At 49.2% G+C, this 14,701-nt stretch overlaps 2 pseudogenes; both read right to left on the reverse strand.

Moving 5' to 3' along the window:
- Positions 1 to 8,813: 8,813 nt before the first annotated feature.
- On the reverse strand, positions 8,814 to 9,787 carry LOC120836568 (annotated as a pseudogene).
- Positions 9,788 to 11,351: 1,564 nt separating this feature from the next.
- Positions 11,352 to 12,318, reverse strand: LOC120836558 (annotated as a pseudogene).
- Positions 12,319 to 14,701: the final 2,383 nt, after the last annotated feature.

Raw genomic sequence — 14,701 nt, forward strand, 5'->3', positions numbered from 1 at the left:
TGAGTCTCAGGTAGATTATTCCAGCCGCTTGTCGCGTTTTTTGGGCTTATTCGCGTTTTTCCTGCAAATATTGTTATTTTAGTGCTCGTCGTGCTCACGACAGCGCGTTTCTCGCCAAAAACGCGGAAAACAGCATGGCCGTTTGGCGCAGCGGTAAGACGGCGCAAGCTACCGTCCATCATAAAGTACAAAACTATTACTATCCATTCACAAATGTTTTGGCACCTTGCCCATCTTGCCAGTCAGCAGTTGCGGTCGTCGCGTCTAGTTGCTATTGTATTTTGCGCAAAATGGCTTCGAAGTGGTCGAAGTGTGGCAAACGATATTGTAAAGAATGGGAAAAGGAAACAGCTGAAGGACTGGGTACGACCAGTCGCCGGAGATGATAAAAAAGCAGCATGCAAGTGCGAGATCCGCGCTCATCATGCCGACCTCGTTCAACACATGGCAACAGAAAAACATGTGAGGAACTTTCGGCACTTTCCAGTGCAACTTTGACTACCATGTACTTCACCAAGTCGTCGCCTTCAAGAACGATACCAAAACTGGAGCTCAAGCTGGCATGTTACTCAGCGTGTCATGCCTATCCGCTCTGAGGATAGTGGCATGGCGCGCTGAGTATTCCCCGTCGTATTTGAGCGAGTTCTCTTTTTCATTTTATTATTAATCAACCATTTTTAAGAATGTGTACATTTATTGAACTTCCGTTTGTTTTGGGCTTCTTCACGAAGGTCACGCCGCTTTTTTTGGGCTTGGTTGGGGACGACTGTCTGCTTGTTCGCTCGGCCGCATCTGGCCATTAAGGCGATGGGGCAATCTGGATCACCTTCCTCCTCTATGGCTATTTTGAGCAGCAAACAACAGCCTCACAACACGCAGAAGGCTTATTTAAGAGTTGCGCTTACCTCTCCAGCTGGGGTGTTGTAGCTTGAGGTGAGCAGTCCATTTCGAAGACACTTCAAGAGATGCGGAAAATCGGAGACGAAGTGCAAGAAGCGTTGGGGATCGACAGGATGTTGGACTTTGCATTTTGTGCTTGTTGCAGTTGCATGGGCGCCCATCAAGATCCACATCTTTCGATTCCAGGTAACTCCATCGGTGGTAATAAAGTCAACGAACAAGCCAGCTCTCTCCGCAAGAATGACAGCCTCCACCACTACCTTACACAACAAGTCTCCCTTCGGGTTTGCTCGAGTGCCAAAGGCAGCAAGAAGTTGAATCCGTTTTTCCATGAAGGGCACAAACATTATGACCATACCATGGTCACACAGGACGTCTTGATCTGCCGCAGATTAAGATGGTCCTAGGTCCACAAATCCTTCGATCTGGCCCGAAGATGTCATGTAGAGGTTTTCCGAGAGCTTCATTTCATCTACAAGCAGTCCGCCGTGCCTTTTCTTAGCTAGGGTCCATGGTGGATGTCTTCTGCTTGAGCACATTTAACACTTTAGTGTTAAAGCCAAAGCTTGTTCTGTAACACCGTAAGTATTTTTGCAAAGTCACTTTGCTAGGCAAAACAAGAACTTCTTGCTTCCGCATATGCTCATAGAGCTTTGGCCCTTTCATCTTCATAATTAGGCATTCAAGCAGTATCCTTTCGAGTAGGCCATCCCACGAGTACTCTTCCGTTTTGCGGCATTGAAAATGTGCTGTGCTGCTTCCCTTTGCTTGGGTAGAAGGCATTCTAGGCGGCGCATGAACTCTTCGTCTTGCATCTTTGCATTCTGTTTCTCCATCGAGTCAAGTTTTTTTTTCCAGGGTGTAAAGACGAGAATACAAGCGCTTCTGCTTTTGCCACAAAGCCTTCAAGCGCAGAGCATGGCACGTTCTTGTTGGCCTCTTCGTCTTTAATTGTGATTTTCTCGACAGCAGGGTCTTCCTCAGATAACGAAAGGCGATGCACCTGGTTTCTACAAGAAAATAAAAAAAAAAAAAAACATCAAGCCAGATTTTGCTAAATAATCATAACACACATTTCATAGGTCTGACCATAGCGAAAGGGAAGAATACGAACTCTTAAAAATTGCCACACAGGATATTAATACAAGTATTATTTTGTACATTTAATGTTGTGTAAATGCAAAGTATGCTGTTCTTGTGTACCTTCTGGAAACATTAGGATTCTTTAAATTAAAGAATAAAATATTAAGAATACCACTTACGTTCAGCTTTCATCATCCCAGTACATTTCTCGCTGAAAGCGGTGCCTTGAGCTGTTCTGAGCGACTCCTCTATCCGGACAGTGCGCTTCTGAGAGAGTTCTTTGAACTCCTGGCCACACATAGCTCCATGGCACAAAACTGCAGAGTCAGCCTCTTGGAGCACACCTTCTGCTTCTTCCGCTGTGCGCACTTCAGTCTCGCTTGTTTTTCATCCATGAAAGAAACACTTAGCAACAATTAACCCACTGTGGTCTGGTGTAAAGCTCACGATCTTTTCGTGCGAAATCACCGCACTCTCCCTTTTGTAAATACCTGATGTTGCGTAGATGACGCTAGAGTAGTTCGGTATGTAAATCCGTGACAAAACTGTGTAGGTAGCTTCAAGTGCTCTACAAATGCGGTGTGTTGAGCACCTAGGAAGATCGACTTGTCGGGTTCATCATGCGAAGAAATTGACAGTTCATGGATGTCTCGGCGCGACTGGAGGGCTTTCTTCACTGGCTGGGCCACTACTGTTGCTGTCCACTTCCTTAATTGTTGGCCTTTCACGGGGCATCGCATTTGAGTGGTACGCCGGGAAATGAGGCAGCAAAGTGGGCAAGGCATCTTCCGCGAGCACCGGCCTAGCCCGTGGCATCCTAACCTCTTCGCCATTGACGATGTTCACATAGTCCCGAAGGATAAGGTGCGGTTCAAAATGTCTCTCGCACACCGCTGATGTCTCGGAGAGGCGCTTATTTCTGGTTGAAGATTTTTTTCCCACTGTAGTCTGCGCGATTCCTATGTTGGCGCGCGAAACAGCGACGGCTTACGATCGCTGGTGCTCAGGCTGCCCCTGTTGTCCGGGTAGCCCGACTTGCATCCCGGCGCGAAGCAGTGTGTGTCGGTCTTTTTTCTTACATTCATGACTGAGACGGCAAAGGAACGGTTAAAACTCTTCACCACTACACCACAAAAAAGTTCTACGGTGCTACATTTTGGAAAAGCGTACCGCGTCACCCTCGTCGTCTTTTTCGTTCATCGCACACGTACCATTAATTCTCCTAGGGCACAAAACTCCAGCACCACTCGCGGTATCTACGTCGACCGTCTTCACGCGCTTCATTGTAAGCGGACGCCGCTTTTGCGACTACACCCTCAAGACACTGTAATAGAGAGTATTCACTGGCGGCCATAGCTGTGTGTGCGACTGCTCAGCGCGTGCTGACGGCGTCCCAGGTAGCACACTTGCCTGGTTTAACTGGGGCCAGGATTGGCACTTAGTTGTGATAGCTTGGCCACGACTGCCCAGCCGTTTACGTCTGTATGCCAGCCTGGCGTTTCAGCCTTTCCTTGCCCCAGAAAGCCACGGAACTGCCAGGGGACGTCTTCCCTGGTTGACCAATCAATTTCCTCGGTCATTGGTGGCCAGGGTAAACAGGCCGCTGCCAGTATTTGATGTAGCCTGGCTGTCTATTGATTTTCCTCGGTCAGAGATGGCCACGGTAGCAATGCCTCTGCCAAGGCTTGAGGTTCCATGGTGGTTCACAGGAATTCCCTGGTCCGCTCAATACAAGCAACAGCCAGTGTTCAGCTTGTTGCCAGATCGAAGATAGGGTGAGCCAAGGAATGGTAGGGAATTGCCGCTACGCAATGTTCCGTGGCTCAAGCTCGTATTTTATTGGACCCAGAATTCCCGCTGAAAGCCACTGTTACTCTACAGTTCGTTTAACTTTTTTCACTTTTTTTTTAAATTCGTATGAGCATTTTCTTTACACATTTTTGGTGCTTTGTGGCACGAGCCCTCGCAGTAGAAAGCGACTTTTCAGTGCGAGAAGTCTGTTTTAGCTAGAAGCATAAAAAAGAACACGTTTTCCCTGTTGAAAAAAAAAAACTATTTGAAAACAGTTTGGATATGAACAGGCTAAACCCAAAATGAACTGGTTGTAGTGGAATTGTACCGGACAAATTGGAAATCAAACTGTCGAAATTTGTCGAACTCGGACTTTATAACTTTCCCGCTTTTTACCGCGGAAACACCAAGGAAAAGAAGAGGGGACAGGACAGAGCGCTTACTCCAACTGGAAGTTTAATGCATTCCCCGAGGAAGACATAAAAGAAGAATTAGCCATGTGAAGGTAAAAAAGAAGAAAAAAAGAAGAAAAATTATTATTATAGTTTATAGATACATTAAAATTTTTTTTTAAAACTAAATCTGACCCCTTGACACAAGCGAAAAAAGAATGTAATCAAAATTCAGAACTATAAACAAAATCAGCAGGTCAAAGATAAGGTTAGAAAACATTAGAGTGACCCGCGTTAAGAAAAAAGGTCGAGGTATCTCATCTCTTTCTCGGACAGCGCTATTGACGGTGCGCTTATGCAAGCTTCGCCGAGAGACAATATTGCTTTCGCTTCATAGAGTTCTCGGGATCTTTTTTTGTGGTAATGCTTGAGGATCTTAGTTTGTTGGAATATGGGTGTGCAGTGGCAGTCGCGGACATGTATGGCGAGATGTCCCGATGGTGATGATTTCAGAGAAAGGTGATGCTCTCGAAGTCTCACGTTCACACAGCGCCCAGATTGTCCGACGTAGACTTTTCCACATGTGAATGGAATTTCGTATACTACGTTGATGTTGCAGTTGACGTACTTGTGCGTATGCTTGATGGTGCACTTGTTGTTATTTTCATTTTGCGTATTAATCTTAGGACACAATTTTTTGAGTTTGTTTGGAGCTGAAAGTACCACTGGTACTTCATACTTTGAGCCTATCCGTTTCAAGTTGTGGGATATGTTGTGGAAGTAGGGTATCACTGCCGGCCGCGTTTTCTTCTCGCAATTTCGTTGTCCTCTTCCCTTGGGAGTTGTAAGACATTCTGCTACATTTTGCTGGATTCTGGATACACCAATTCATTATTGTTTGATGTAGCAGAATGTCTTACAACTCCCAAGGGAAGAGGACAACGAAATTGCGAGAAGAAAACGCGGCCGGCAGTGATACCCTACTTCCACAACATATCCCACAACTTGAAACGGATAGGCTCAAAGTATGAAGTACCAGTGGTACTTTCAGCTCCAAACAAACTCAAAAAATTGTGTCCTAAGATTAATACGCAAAATGAAAATAACAACAAGTGCACCATCAAGCATACGCACAAGTACGTCAACTGCAACATCAACGTAGTATACGAAATTCCATTCACATGTGGAAAAGTCTACGTCGGACAATCTGGGCGCTGTGTGAACGTGAGACTTCGAGAGCATCACCTTTCTCTGAAATCATCACCATCGGGACATCTCGCCATACATGTCCGCGACTGCCACTGCACACCCATATTACAACAGACTAAGATCCTCAAGCATTACCACAAAAAAAGATCCCGAGAACTCTATGAAGCGAAAGCAATATTGTCTCTCGGCGAAGCTTGCATAAGCGCACCGTCAATAGCGCTGTCCGAGAAAGAGATGAGATACCTCGACCTTTTTTCTTAACGCGGGTCACTCTAATGTTTTCTAACCTTATCTTTGACCTGCTGATTTTGTTTATACTTCTGAATTTTTATTACATTCTTTTTTCGCTTGTGTCAAGGGGTCAGATTTAGTTTTAAAAAAAAATTTTAATGTATCTATAAACTATAATAATAATTTTTCTTCTTTTTTTCTTCTTTTTTACCTTCACATGGCTAATTCTTCTTTTATATCTTCCTCGGGGAATGCATTAAACTTCCAGTTGGAGTAAGCGCTCTGTCCTGTCCCCTCTTCTTTTCCTTGGTGTTTGCGCTTTTGAATTTTTATACAATGTGTAGCCAACTAGCCCAACAGTTAATTTTGATTTTACCGCGGCCTTTATCTACCCTGGCTTGCACGGAGAAGCCGCTTCCAGCGCAAGTGCCCGAAGCGGGGAGCCTCCCACGTGATGTTGGAAAAGCGCGGGAAAATCCGGCACCCGCAGGTGCAATGCGCAGGTGAGTCAGGCGTCTGGAATGCGCCAGTGCCCCGGGACCGGAGATGATGCAGTGTCCCCGCGCGCAGTGCGGATGCCTTGAAGGAGGAGAGCTGCTCACGTTCCAGGACAGGGAGCGCGCGAGCCATTCAGCGCGGCCCTCGCGTCCGCTCGAAGCGCCGGTTTAAGTCAACGGCGGCGCAGTTCCAAAAAAAAAAAAAAAAAGCCGGATTCGGCGTTAGTGGCGCGAACTTGGGTTGCTTGGGTCTTTGTTCCCGCCAGTTCCCGCTGCTGTTCTGCTTGGGGAGGTTACAAGTTCCTGTGTTTGTATAAGATAGTTTGCTGGTGCCTTGAGTGCTGCCTCTCGATGGTTCCTGTAGCTGATGACGTCCTCCGCCTGAGTTCAACTCGCTCGTGGGCGAAATGGTTGCATCCCAGAACGGCGCGTTCGGAATTCGCTCCGTCCTCATTGCAGCGCGGGCAATGGATGTCTCTTGTCTCCGCGCCAGCGAGCCAGGTAAGCAGGCTCGACCATTTGGATTCATTTTCATAACCAGGTGCATGTGAAACTGAACCTTTTTGCAACCCAATTTGGAACTGCTATGCTAGTTATACAACCGCCAGTGTATACATTCAGCTTCAGAGATCCTCTACAACAGGGGTTAACCACTGTGGTAGATGATCCGGCTGTTGTTACCCCCCTTTCTCCCTTCCAAGTCTGTCGCCCACTATGCAACTCGCCATTGCAAGTTGCCTAGCGGACGACAAACTGGGGAGGCAGGAAGGGGGTAACAACTGCAGGATCTTTTCATTCCTAGGCGTTGATTTTCGTAAAGGCTGAAACGCATGTAAGCGATTAAGCGAGCGACGTGCGGCGGAGATTTCCCGCAATCGCACCTCGTTTCGCTCGGTTTTTGGATTTCTAGAAATCGTCGCTCTTCGCCTTGGTCGCTTGCTCCCGTCGCTTTCATGCGGTTTGCCGCATCGCATGAGTGACCGAACGACAGCGAAGCGGATCGTCGTCGCTCGTCAAATCGCATAGATGTGGTTTATACTTAATTGACGAGAGACTGGCACCACATGTACGATTGGCCACACGCTTCCATATTCTCTCTCATACTGTTTATGATAGTGCATAATTTTTATTTGTGGCATTCATTAGGGACATACCGTCTTAGAACAGACGGGTGCGAATAAATCTGCCACGGTTCTAATTACTGATGTTTATTCTTATTTCAGATGCCTTGGGGTACTACGTTAGCCACCACCGGAACCCCGACACCCCAGATGTGGAGAATCTCGCCAACCGCCTGGGACACATGAATAATATCATGACATTTTTTTTTTTGCATTGTACATATGTTTTTATGCTTATTTTTGCGGCCTGCAGTATGTATTTATTTTTGTGGAAATAAATTGAATTTTATTAATTTACGACGCGTGTTGTCAATATGACCAGTTAAACTGGTTTAACTGCATGGTGAATTTTTATTGTCTAGCCAAGGTTGGCTGACCACCCGGCCACTAACCTGGCCCATGCTGTATATACAATAAAGAGCCAAGCTTGGGGTACCACTGAGCTTCCCGCCTGGCCCATGCCATAATTCCAGCTGTGAGCCAGTCCATGGCTACACAGGGAACTGCCGGTGGGCGCCAGACTGGTATACCAGGATGGGGCTGCCTAGCGCCATGGGGCAAAACAATCTAGGCCCGGTGAAACTTCCCCGGCTACCCAGTCTGGCTCAAGCTAGAGCCGGTCGTAATGTGCTGCTTGGGGTGCTTCCACAGTTCTTTCACCACGTGCATTCCGCACCACCAAGATTGCCGGCCTTAGCAGCCTACTAACGTGAGCTCGTTCTGAGCATGCCCTCTAAACATCGCCTTCAAGTATGGCGTCCAGTGAATACTCGCTCTCGGGGGGTTCAGCACATCGCATTTTTCTCACCGCTCCTGGTAAAGTAAGCGCGTGCTGCACCTTCTAATCGTGCTTCGAAGCACGGGCCGGGCCTGAGAGCGGTCTTTCGAAAACGATCTACTGAGTAACATAACATACGGCACCACGCTGTAAAAATTGAACCTTCAAACAAAGAACTGCCTACATTCACTTTGATTATTTAAAATATGTTTTTCTTCGTAAATAAAGTTTAGTAGTGTAAACAATTCTTTGATATTCTTTTGCCCCGGTTGTGGAACTCTGCAACCTACCTACCCAAAAAAGTTTGTTGGTGACCGCAACATTTGTTCTGCTTTCAAGTGTATGTTTATTCATTCTTGCAACTTACACTGGCCATACGAGATTTCTACCGGGGACCTGGAGAGATATCTAAACAGCAGAAATCTCTTAATATTGTACCTTTGTGCTTTGTTTTAGTCACTGTAATAATGCTGAATTCAATCCAATGACTACTTAGAAACCAGGCCCATTTCAAGTACCCCCACAACAATTTTAATAAACTAACAAATATAAGTATTTGGCGATTGTGTGAAATGAATGCTGGCAAATATCGCTACAGAACAAAGAACATACACAATATAGTTGGTACCTTAGACTGCCTGATTGACGTGCAGGCCTGCCTGACAGTGATGTCACACCACTGGTGTGGAAAAATTTTCTCAGCGGCTACTTAAATTTAAAGAAACAAAATAGCATAAAAGGAAGAGGGAAGCACATATATTCAGAAAATGTAGTTAGTCTGGGTGGTTAAAAGGAACTGCAGACTACCCCTCTAAAACAACTTGGCCTTCTTTCTGGAGGTAGCAACTTTTTCTGAAACACTAAGATTCTTACATGCGTCCTTAGCAAAGAAGTGAATGCGTAAAGCGACATATGACCGAAGGAGCTCAACGGTAAACACATCACTGTGGTCATTGCACTCTAGCCTTGCGATTGCGCAACCTTTTAGGGCGTCGAAGAGGTTTCACATTATGTCCCCACAAAGATCGTCAGCCGTCAGTGCGGAAGCAATCTTGCCCTCGACACTCCTGAACATTGCGAACATTCTGCGCGATGGGTGTTTTAGGCTTCCTTCCCTGAATTCCCTCGCGAGCGTGAGGTAGGCCTCTGAACATTCGTTTGACTCTCCCTGAATGTCAAACATGCAGGGCTCACACTTTGTGTGCTTGCCAATTGAGCGCACTAAGTAGCCACACTGGTAATAAATAACACAATCATGAGCCGATGTGTCCGTGGAAACATGATCGTGCATGTGGTCATGGTGTGGTGTTTGATGGGCAGAAATACAAATCTGCAAGAGCTTACTTCGAAGGCAAGCTTCGAGCCTTTCATGTCCTGTTTTAACTTCTTTTTTCTTGGCTCTCATTGTTTGATTCACAGTCGCCAGAACAGTTGTTGGCTCTCCCATGACGTTCCCAGTCACACAGGCTTTCATGGGCGTGTAGAGGCTCAAGGGGCGATAGATATGCGAGAAGCTCACAACAGTTGGGTGGTCTTCATCACGCACAAAGGTCCTGACCACCCCAAAGAAGCGCTAGAAAGAACAAAATTAGTTATTACTTCCTCTTAAACCAATTTCGATATAAGAAAGGGCTGCGTAAGAATGCGACATGTTGATTCATGGGAATGGAGTACCTCTAGAGGATCTTGGTTTAGTTTTCCAGTGAGCACATAGTCTGCTCCGGAGTTGAGGATGTCCGACGTCAGGTCTCTAACTGAAGCAAGGGTGACGCGCAACGACTCCATTCTAAGCTTTGATGCGAACATGACGGTTCCTCTGGAGATACTCTTTTGCTCCGTGAGGTTTACCAGATCCAAAAATGTCTGTGATAATCTGCAAGAAATAATGTATGCTGCTAGAGCACTCACTGAGTGTAAAAGATGACCCAGAAAGTAAGGTTTTATGTCTAAAATGTGTTATGTTACCCTGATTTCCTCTGAATCTCTTTTTATGCCATGTCGAGGCAGCTTGACTTTTAGTGCATAAAACAGGTTGTTTATGAGAACAGTGAACTGAACTGTGCCCTCACAGTCCTCCAGGCCGGGGCACTTCAGTCGGTTGTAGACCCTCATGCCTACAGCGGTGCTGCGACTGAAAAACTGGAAGTAGAAAACAGTTTTCCTTATAACGCTGTAGTCGTTTGTGCCATTTGTAAAAAGTTTAATGATCTAACAATTACCTGGACAGCCAACCTCACATTCATCTTTCTTAGGTTATCGGGGTGTGCATGTTCCTCAGTCAGTTCCGGCACCACTCGAATCTGCTCCTCGCAATCAGCCTTTTTTGAGGACCCTGTAATGGTCGAAGTTTATCTTGTGTTGCCCGATCTGGAAAATTAAAAAATGCAATGCGAACAAATTAACTAAATGAATCCCCTGGAAATGAATAAACCTTTGAAAAGGAAACAGAGTTAAGCTGCATTCCACTCACCATGCCGTATTTGTGACGCAAGAGATGATTCCGGAAATATTTAATGATGTGAGGGACATCGCACAAGAAGTATAGGCTCAGGTTAGGATCACACGGATGTTACACCTTGTGCTTGGGGTCTTGCAGTTTTCCCGAGATACCCAAGCATGACCACATCTACTTGTTGGAGGGAGCACCATCACTTATGACAGCTACTACTATGGCTTTGTGCTTCCCCAGTTCCATCATTGCATGGAGTACAAGGTTTGCAAGGACTATACCAGGTGCTGCATTCTTCGTGGCAAAACAAGCAATGGGCTGTTCCCAGCTGTGGAAAAGTGGCACAAACATTAGTACCAAGGCATAGTCAGCGGCAGTTCCGGAACAGACGCCGTCTCCGTAATCAACGAGGCCATCAAGTTTGTAGGTGCCTAGATTAAAAGAAACGGCTCTCCGCACCTTCATCTCATCCAGAATTAGTGCGCCGAAGCACTGCTGCCCAGTTTTACCCACCAAGAAAGTTTCAATGCTGGATAAGGCCACCTTGTTGAAGCCAAATTGGCAGGGGACCCCTTTAATGATTTGCCTTAGTCTCGATGTAGTCGAAAAAGGGAGTAGATTAATTGCAGTCATTAGCCTATATGCCTTGGGACTCGAAATCCTCAAGAGGAGACAGGTCATCATCCACTTGGTTTCATACCACCTCCCACGTGCGGATTTTGCTGAGGCAGCCTATGACTGCTCTTCGAAAAGCAACTTGTTGTGAGCATGGCAACACAGAAATCGCAGCTTCGATCTTCTCGTCTGAAATTTCAGAAAGCTGACGCTTTAGTTTCCGCATTTCCCCTCGCGCTTTTTCGCGAAAAGCTGTAGCCCGGATGGCTTTCCTTCGGAGGTTTTTCACGAGTACACGAGGCTTCCTTTGAGAGGTTGTTGGTTTCGAAAAGTTTCTTTTTTCTCTTTCGCAGAGGACCTTTCGTGTGAGGCGGCACTCTCGGCATGTAGTGAGTTCTGGAAGCACTAGGCACGTTTTTCTGCGCAACACATCCCCGTCCCGGACAGCTGTTTTTGAGGTTGGGACAGTTGGAATCTTTTCACAAGGGCATCCAGCACAAACCTTGAGGGATACAGCATAGATCAATAACACTCTCAATTCTTCGAGAGTTGTCGACCGCAGTTGAACATCCATCGAACTTGGGCTCCTGTAGCTTGCCTCTGGTACCAGCTTTCCCCCTACACTGACAACTACAGGAAGGTCCTTTCTGAACGTGACCGCCCTCATCACCGAAACTACGCCTTGATTCTCCACAAGCTTAAAGAAAATCGTGTGGTTGTCGAACGTCCTTTGAAGGGACCATCCTTCGACTGGCGATTGGGTTGCATCGATTCCGGAGAAGACGTCGAAAACGTCGGTGGGCCTGCTCGCAAGGTTGACGCCATTGTCTTCTGCCTCATCTGCATTGGTCACTTCATGGGTCACACAACTGGCTCCAGTCTGAGCAACTCTGTGATCGGCGGGGGGCTTTCGTTTGACCCTCTTCGTCGTTGGTTTCGAAAGATACCCGGGGACATTCGGAAACAGACGTGGCACGGCACCTTTCTTCAATGACCGTTGGCCCCTGGGGATCAGAACCGTTTGCCCATTAATGACGTGCGAGTAATGACGATCAATGTCGTCCGGCTTGAAGTGCAAATCGCACACATAGCTTTTTGGTGTGAGCGTGAACTTTTTTCGGGGGATCGCGTTCTGCCATACCATCAGGCGCACAGCATCTTTCGGAGCGGTAAATAAATGACGCTTTTCGTCACTTTCCGAAGCTTGTGAGGCGTATCCGCTGCGACAGCCGGGAGCGCAGCATGTCGGCATACTTGCTCATTGATTGATAAACACCGGAAAAAGACTAGAAGAGCCAACATCCAACTGAGACACTAGCACGACGAGCACACGAGTGAAGAAACAAGCATCAGCAGCGAGAGGTGCCGAGCCTACTGTAGATCGTACTGGGACTACAGCGCCCTCTTTCGTGCGCGCTACGGAATGGGACCGCGTCGGGGACACCACCTACCCTATTAGAGTTGGTCGTGGTCGGGGAAGCGAGTTTCCTAACTGAGCCAACTGAGCTTCTCAAGTAACGTTGCCTGAGGGTATTGTAGAAGTGTTGAATACGGGTCATGGGACTGTCACGATCTTTCTAGAACGTGGACGAAGGGGGCCGAAGCACCCGCCGAGTAGAGACGACACGCAGCCTGGTTGTGAGGGTGGACGATGACTGACCGGGGCGACGTATGCTCCACGGTGTTTATTGGGCGCGGTGATCAATGTTGCCCGCCGAGCCTGGCGGCCGCAGACGGGCGGACTGAAGGGGGGCGCTACATACTTGTTACATCCCTCCCCCCAGTTTTTTTTTGTAAAACAAAATACATGAATAAACACACACGGCCGACACCAACTAGGCGTCAGGTCGTGTCAAGTCCTGGACGGTCGACGGCGAAGGTTATCCCGGCGAGTAGCGGTCAGGGGGCCTTCGCTGCCGTGTACCTCGCCTGGGTACTGGTGTCGACGGGCCAGGTGTGGCAACGCCGGGCGCTGCCTGTACAGGTCGCGCTCCATCTGGTGGAGCCGCAGGGACAGGATTTGTGAGTGGCACCGGTGCAACTGGTGCCACAGGAGTGGCGACGCTTGTCGCCTCCGGGGTGGGTGGCGCTCCGCTGGCCACGACTGGTGCTGTTGGGCCCCTTGCAGGCTGGTCCTCCGAAACGACGGCCGAGGGTGCAAGCCAGGTCCCGGAGCGATGCCTGACATGGTCGGTGTACCGGTGCCAGGTGGTTCCGTCGGGCATGCGGACGAGTAGCGATGAGGCACTCCCTGGAGAAACCACATGGCCAGCAGACCAGGGCAGGCCAGGACGGAAGTTTCTGGCGTAGACAGACGCTCCCGGCTCCGGCAAAGGCCCGGGACGGCACCCTCGGTCAGCAGCCAGCTTCAGCGTCAGCTGCTTCAGGAGCGCCGTGGACCGGAGGTCCGGACGCAACACGTCCAGGGGGGTCTTGACCATCCGGCCCAGCAGAAGCTCGCAGGGGGCACGGCCAGCGACCTCATGGGGTGTAGTCCGGTACTGGAACAGTACCCGGGCCACCTGCGTTTGGAAATCCACGGGCTGGCTCTTTTTGAGCTTGTCCTTGATGGTCTGGACCACCCGCTCTGCTGCACCATCGGAAGCGGAGTGGTACGGCGGAACCAGCATCCGGCGGATCCCATTCCTCTGCAGCCAGTCCAGGTACTCGGCGCTGGCGAAAGTGGGGCCATTGTCCGACACAATAATGTCTGGCAATCCCTGCGCCGCGGAGACCTGCCGCAGATCCGCAATGGTCGCGCTTGCCGATGGACTGGTGACTGGCAGTGCCTCCGCCCACTTGGAGAAGGCGTCCACTACCACCAGGAAGTAGTGGCCCTTGAAGGGTCCCGCATAGTCCACGTGCAAGCGGGACCACGGCCTCTGTGGGAACGGCCAGGGGGTGATCTCCACGTGGCGCGAGGCTCGCTGGTTCTCCTGGCAGACCTGGCAGCCTTGCACCTGGTGCACGATGTCCTGGTCCAAGCCAGGCCACCAAACGTGCGACCGTGCACCCATTTTGGTATTTTCAATGCCAGGATGCCCCGCATGCAGCAACTGCAGGACCTTGGCCCGGAGACTTTGTGGAATTACCACCCTGGAACCCCACAGCAGGCAGCCCTGCTCCAAGCTCAGCTCGGCGGTCTTGTAGCTGTACGCCTGGTGACCCAGCTCCTCCCCTCGGGCAACCGCCTTGACCACCTGAGACAGGACCGGGTCCCGGCTGGTCGCCTGCGCCACCGCAGTCCTGGTAAGCACCCCCGGGGAGGCCCGCTCCAGCAGGAACACGTCAGCTGGCTCTGGAACGGCAGCAGGCACCTCCGGCAGGGGCAGGCGGCTCAGGGCGTCGGCAGGTCCCAGGTCCTTCCCAGGGCGGCAGACCAGCTTGTAGCTGTAGGCCACCAGCATCAAGGCCCAGCGTACCACACGAGGCGATGCTTGCACTGTAACTGCCTTGTCAGGTCCCAGCAGCCCCAGCAGCGGCTTGTGGTCCGTGACTGCCTCGAATTGCCGGCCCCACAGGTACTGATGGAAGCGCTGGATCCCGAAGATGAGCGCCAGGCCTTCTTTGTCGAGCTGGCTGTAGCGTTGCTCTGCCGCATGTAGTCGACGAGAAGCAAACGCCACAGGGTGTTC

Source organism: Ixodes scapularis, unplaced genomic scaffold (assembly GCF_016920785.2).
Source record: "Ixodes scapularis isolate PalLabHiFi unplaced genomic scaffold, ASM1692078v2 PGA_scaffold10__122_contigs__length_95168666, whole genome shotgun sequence".
Lineage (NCBI taxonomy): Eukaryota > Metazoa > Arthropoda > Arachnida > Ixodida > Ixodidae > Ixodes > Ixodes scapularis.